This window comes from Alosa pseudoharengus, unplaced genomic scaffold (genome assembly GCF_046254945.1).
Source record: "Alosa pseudoharengus isolate Yale_2024_CS ecotype anadromous, Long Island Sound unplaced genomic scaffold, YU_APseudo_1.1 YU_APseudo_1.1_scf_4, whole genome shotgun sequence".
Lineage (NCBI taxonomy): Eukaryota > Metazoa > Chordata > Actinopteri > Clupeiformes > Clupeidae > Alosa > Alosa pseudoharengus.
Genome location: NW_027468774.1, coordinates 39,872,437 through 39,879,417, shown reverse-complemented (window position 1 = coordinate 39,879,417; position 6,981 = coordinate 39,872,437).

Sequence of the window (6,981 nt, the reverse complement as noted above, 5' to 3'; positions counted from 1 at the left end):
TTCACAACACTCAAAGAACTGTCCAACATGCCCAGATAGATGAGCACTGTATAAAAATGTTCTAGTTTCATTGGTCAACTCTTTCTTATTTTATGCTTGGGGCAGCCGTGGCCTGCTGGTTAGTGCTTCGAACTTGTAACCGGAGGGTTGCCAGTTCGAACCCCGAACAGTGGACCGCGGCTAAAGTGCCCTTGAGCAAGGCACCTAACCCCTCACTGCTCCCCAAGCGCCGCTGTTGTTGCAGGCAGCTCACTGCGCCGAGATTAGTGTGTGCTTCACCTCACTGTGTGTTCACTGTGTGCTGAGTGTGTTTCACTAATTCACGGATTGGGATAAATGCAGAGACCAAATTTCCCTCACAGGATCAAAAGAGTATACATATATATATATATATATATATACTTATACTTTAAAAACATTACTTTAATATTACCATTTGTGTGGGAATAAGGATTTGTCCGTTTTTGGCATCCTTTTGCAGTAATATTCAGAAAGACATAATCAAGAAACACTAAACAAAATCCTAAAAAATATTCCTGATATTTAAACCATTATGTTTGTTCCATGACCATGGCATTTCAGGCATTATAAAACATTCTCAGAACAGTGCATCAGAAGGTTGGCGTGTAACATTTTGAGAACTTCTAGAGAATGTTATATAATGTGGCGAAAATGCTCTGTTTACTAGGACATTAGGTTTACTTGCGTAGACTAATCGCCGTTCACAGATGCGGTGGCGGCATCTGTATTTCATGACGCCACCTCTCAGCCGTGGTGTTTATAAATCTTCAAGCCAATTGGCTGTGCTGATAAGACTGTGATGAGAAGCCATTAGTTGTGCAGCTGGACAGAGATTAGGATAAATAGCAGACTGTACACACACTCTCACCCACTGAGTAGACCCTTTCATCTCTCCATACGCAGGGTTTAATGGATTAACACACTAGAAAGAAACGTGTGTAGCGTGTGTGTGCTTGTCACTGACACGGGACTGGACTAAAGGTGTAAGTGAGTTTGCAATGTGTGTGTGTACCTCAATTATAACATATAGCTGATGACGTATTGTGTTTATGGACCACTGGGGAAATAACATCTTCACCCTGTCTACGTCCCCTCTCTGTTGGCACGTATATTCACTTCTCAATTCTCCTCACACTTCCAGCATCCACGCCAACCCCCCCATTCCCAGCTCCCTGGAGTCAAAGCAATTCAGAGCATGCACAGAGTTCACCTCTCCATAGTCTGGGAGCCGTTAGGCGAGTCAGTGTGCAGATTGGAGCCTGTTTCACTGCCTGCCCTGGCATTATACTAATGGCAGAACGACTGCTCAGCATGCGTAGGGGGCTACTGCTCAGTGATTTAGCTCTCAATGAAGCCAGGTGTCTCTCACCCTCACCCCGGTGGAGTGTTAGTGGTCATGCTGCATAGCTTCACAACATGTTACCCTCTCAGGGGGACAAAAATGTTGTGGAAGCGAGAGGAAAAACAACACCAGCAGAGAGGTTTCAACTATTGACTGGATCACATCAACTGGATAAATATTTCGTCCCCTTAGAATTATAAGGTTCTATCTGACATTTTTGTCAAAATTGAGTTATTTACATATTCTTATTCTGTGACACCTTAAGAAGATGAGGTGAAGTGTTTCTTGTAGTTGTATGCATTTTTGGACATTATATCTGAAGAGGTTTGTTCCACTTAGCAGTATAACTCTATGGAATTCTAAGACTTTGAAGCTCAATATCTCAGAACTACTCAGAACGCAGATAGAACCCTATAATTCTAAGGGGACGATTTGTGATAAAGATATTTTCAGATCTTAAAAGCACATAACAAGGTGTACATGGCATCTCATGGGAGATTGAAAAGATGCTCAGTGGAACAAATTGGAAGAATATCATGTGAAGTAAATACATGTATAATAATGAGGAGAGGTTGCCTGGCTGCCCTAATTATTTGTATTCTGAAACCTTACCTGTGCAGCTGCTGCAGCAGTTTGCCTTGTTGATTTTTGCTTATTTATGTGAAGGTTTAATTGACAAATTACAACCAATCTATTATTAATCTGTCACCTGCTGTAACAGCGGCAGATTCAGTGTTCTGCAGGAGAACAGATTGCATCCCTGCTGTTCATTAAAATGACAGCACGCCAAACCACACCAACAAGATTAGTCGGTACCAACACACAACATGGCTCACAAAATGGCTCTTAGCACCCATGCTATTGATTTGATTGTCAGCGGATTGGTCACTTACAGTACATAGTGGTGCGTCATTGGTGATGCATAAAACAATATCCTGCACATGGTTCTTGTTCTTTTGTTGATGTTCCCTAAGCAGCAGTCCACAGTGGGAAAAGGTGCTTGCTGTCCTGCTCTAATGGGTACCATCCCGTCTCATGCATTTTTCATGTAGCATTAAGAGGTTGTTTAGACCTGTGCATTTCACATAGAACCTAATTAATCCGCTGACTTGCCATGATCATCATTGCACTCACCACTGTTTTATTCATGTATACATTAACAATAAAGATTCCCCTGAAGGCACTTTAATATTTATATCAAATATTTTATTGTAATATGATAGATATGAAATTCACCACCAAGATGATTGTACCCGGTCCGGGTCGGTATTTTGTTGTTGTTGTTTTTTTTACATGTTATTAAGCTTTTGAAATCAACCTTCACAAATAGCAGTAGGCCATTTGAATTGCACATCCACAATGTAAATGGTACATCATCACATACACAGCAGTTTGCAGGAAATCATAACGCCGGCAATCTTCACTTTGTCCTCAGAAGGCAAAACACTCCCCAAGCGAATTTCTCTTCTGATACAATCTGCATCCACCTTCCCTCCCCTCCACCCATCCCTCCCCAGCATCTCATCTCATTCTCAAGCAAACTGCTTTTTTCCCCATTTTACTCCAGCAGTTTTTGTTTTCACTCTCTCTCTCAATCTCTGTCTCTTTCCTGATTCCACACATTCTTTTTAGTCTCAGGGCAAACTGGAGCAGGCCCAGGCAGCTTTGACAATCTGTGCAGCAAATAAAACTAAATCATTTCTTTCCCCCTTGTTGGAGAAATGTATCCCTTGATCTCAGCCACCACCACAGCCTGTCTTTTTAGACCGACATTAAGAGAGGGAGAGAAACAGTGAAAGAGAGAGAGATCTTTGGAGAATTTGTGAGGAGAAGACGGGGGACAGGGAAGCCTGAAGATTGGGACACCCGTAAAACCCAGTGGGAGAGCCAGGGGTCCTACACGACCAGAGTCATGGAAGTCGAACAAATGCCACTATTTGCGGGGAAACACTGAGAAAGAGAAAGGGCCAATAGAATATTAATGCCTTGCTGCCCATGCCGCAAACATGACCCTTGCTGGCCCTTAACAAATGCAGTGGCTCTCCTCCAGCGCTCTTAGATGGCTATGGAGGCTCCTTCACTTCCCTCTCCTCTAATGCAGCGCAATTCTATTTCAGTATATAGGCTTCCTCCGATCTACCCATTTCCCTGGACTGGTGAGCATGGTGAGAAAGAGAGTGTGTGCAGGCTGGCCGGCCGAACCTCAGTGCTGAGAGAGAGAGAGATCCAGGTGAGGGGAAAGGGAAGGGCTCACTGTTCACTCTGATGTGTGTGTGTGTGGTTATGTGTGCATATGAAGAAAGGGAGAGAGTGAGTGTGTGTGTGTGTGAGAGAGAGGAAGAGAGAATGTGTGGGAGAGAGTGTGTGAGAGGAAGAGAGTGTGTGTGTGTGAGAGAGAGAACATACCATGGAGGACACACACCAAATTCTGCAGCGTGGCAGTGTGAGTTTCTTCCCAATGATCAAATACTCCTCTAGTTATTGAGTGTTCTCTTCGATTTTGATCTGATGTTGGGAAATTTCTTTTTTCCTTTTGATTTGCTCAATTTAATTAATTTGGTTGTTCCTTTTACAGTACAATGGAGTGCCTTTCACACTACCACTGTTTTGCATTGTCTCGTCAGAACACAAAGCTTCAGAGAGTGCTCATTGAAAATACTTCACTTCATTTTCTGTAGATAGCCACAGTCCTTATCAAGCGCTTGGCACAAGGGCGTGAGGAGCCCTGAAAGGATCAAATCTTACTTTGAAGCCACAGTTCTCTCTTCAGCTTTAAGGATGAGAAGCACATACGCACACACACAACGCCCAAATATCTAAATATCAGAGCAATCAAAGGCAGCCAAAATAAATCCATTTATCTATCTATCTTCCTGTCTGTCTGTCCACACATAAATACAGGTATAGATAGAGACTAGAACATTACACTCTTCTCTCAAAACAAAGTGCCTCTGATACACCATAATGACACCTTTAGTTGAAGGCTAAATTGTGTTTTTGCAAAGGGTAATTACTTACAGTAACATTGCACTCAATACAATACAACAGTTTTAAGGTTTAATTGGTGTTTTCACTGACACAAGGGATTCATAATTCATTCAAATGGAGCTCTGTCAACGCTGCAGGATGCTTTATGAAATCTGTGAGGGAGACAGATCGGAAAGTGGAGAAGACTCTTAATGGTGAAGCTTTTTTTTTTTCTGGTGGCGGACAAGTAAGAGGGAAGGAAAGGGATAATGTACACAGTTCCTCCATTGTGTTTGTGGCTTAGAAATTGCAGGTGTGAATTATGCAAGGGAGGAGGAAGTCGGAGCCAAGCTTGACGCAGACCGCGCGGAGCAGGGTGGCGCGAGGAAGAGAGGGAGGGAGAGAGTACCGTGAGAGGCAGACTTGAAATACCCTGTGGAAATCCATCTGGCATCCTGCCTCTCCGCACAGTAAAAGTGGCATCCGCTCCCCCTCCACACAATAAAGGTGACGGGGAGTCAGCCCACTCAGCTTTTGAAAAACAATGAAGTGCCTTTAAAAAAAAATAATAATATAAAATAATGCATTGCACGTTTTGCACATTTCCATCGCTTTCACATGCATGGGCTTTAACAGGTTGTGTGAGTGAGATTCCCCTCCACGCTTCGTTTCCTGTGTCTCTGTGGCCTGTTAAATACACCTTAAACGCCATCTGACAGTCATGTTGAGCCAGGAGGGGCCCCAGGCAGAAACCACTCGACTCGTCCCCTTCCGCTCCATGCCACGGTCTGCCCTTCACGCCTGATCTGGGATCTGATGCAGCACAATGCCACACTTGACCTGAACAATCAGGACTTCTGTGAGTCCGCATACAAGCAAGCAAGCCAGATTGCTGTAACAAAGCCTGTCAATATTCTGTACTTTGCGTTTCATATTCAGACAGTTGGCAGGTGCCATTTTCATAACAAACAGGTGAAGCAGAACACAGAATTGGCGGCTGAGGCAGGTGCCCACATGGTTTGTGTGCGCACTGCGCAGCACGAACCTTCTCTGCTAACACAAGAAAAGGAAATGACTAATTTCACCACCTCCTCCTTTTGTTCCTACACTCTGAATAAATAGATCCCTTATTTGTCCTATACAAAGTGAGAACTCCTGCACGAAGAAACCCTTAACAGACATTAGAGCACCTCTAGGCTGCTGTAGAGATGACAAATAAAGAACCTTATGAGAGGCTCTGCAAACTCAGAAACTGACATTGTTCTTCTATGGGGGTAGATTGAGTATATCTGCTGGCTTACAATGGAGTTTTGAGGATGGCACATTGTACTCTATCTGCATCCATGTGTGCAGATGCCATCTGAAGTGTGAAGGTTTCTCACTACTCATACTGTAGCTGTAACTCAAACTGAGTTTGGTTGGGTGCGTGCTTTTTTTCTCCAGCAGCACAAGTCAAGTAGTGTCAGGAACCATTTCTGTCTATTACTGTCCCTTCTCCGTGTCTGCTGCTGTTCTCAGGCCATGCCCTTCAGCTTGCTGTCAGGCTAGCCCTGAATCAAACACGCTATCTCCTGACAGATGCCTCTCAGCGTTCTGGTTCCCAGGATCGTTGTCGTTGGTCCTAATGCTCTCCTGATGGTGAGCGTGTGTGCTGTATGTAGACTAGCATGAAGGACTCTTGTGATAAAACAGCAGATGAGAAACGCAAAGGGGCGCTACAGCGGCACGAACGCTTTGACATGGCAGAAAAGCATCCATGCAAAAATAGGTGCAATCTCTGGTGCTTTTCAGATGCTGGAGGGGAAAAAATAAGATTCCTGCTGTGATCATGGGGACAAAATTCATTTCATTCCAAATTTGTTGTGTGTTGTGACTGACAGATGATCTCTAGAATACATTCCCTAAAAAGGAAGATGTCTAAATGGAGACAAGAAATCACATGGAAAACTACAGCATCATTCTGAAAAGAGACTCAGAAGTCACCAGCCTGTTAGGGACTCGTTTATAGTTTTGGGCTGTGCTCAATTTGTCTTGTTCAGAAACATATTTTAATTTGGATTACCACTTGATGTGTATTCCTTGTTTGGAGTTGGGATGTTACGCCACAGCGGTTTTGCTGCAGATTTCGGTGGCGACATGTCATTTGCTCAGCAGGTCAATAAACCCTTGTAGCATACTAATGCACCAAGTGCAGCAGACCAGGTAGGAGAGGAATTGATGAGTGACAAGCTGTGTTGTGAGTTCTGGCATTCCCAAGCCTTTGTAGCTTGCGATTTTCTCTCCTCTCTCCGTTTCTCCCTCCCTCCCTCCCTCTCTCTCTCTCTTTCTTACACACACACACAGACTCGCACACACACACACACACACATAGACACACACCCTTATTTTCAGCAGTGCTATCGACAGCCGCCAAATCCTCCTTTATCAGCCGTGTGTCGCTGTGGTCAGCTTTTAGTCCCTTTTCTCCTGGATTGAGTGTAATAAAAATCCACATTTCCCATCGACTGCATCTCCTGCATTATTCACTGGGCAGATAAAGCAGCCTAAAAGGAGCATAGGAAATAGACAGATGGCTCGGCAGCGAGTGAGCAAGGGAGCTGGGAGAAGGCGATGAGACGTTGGACATGCCCGCGGAATGTAGAAAAAGTACT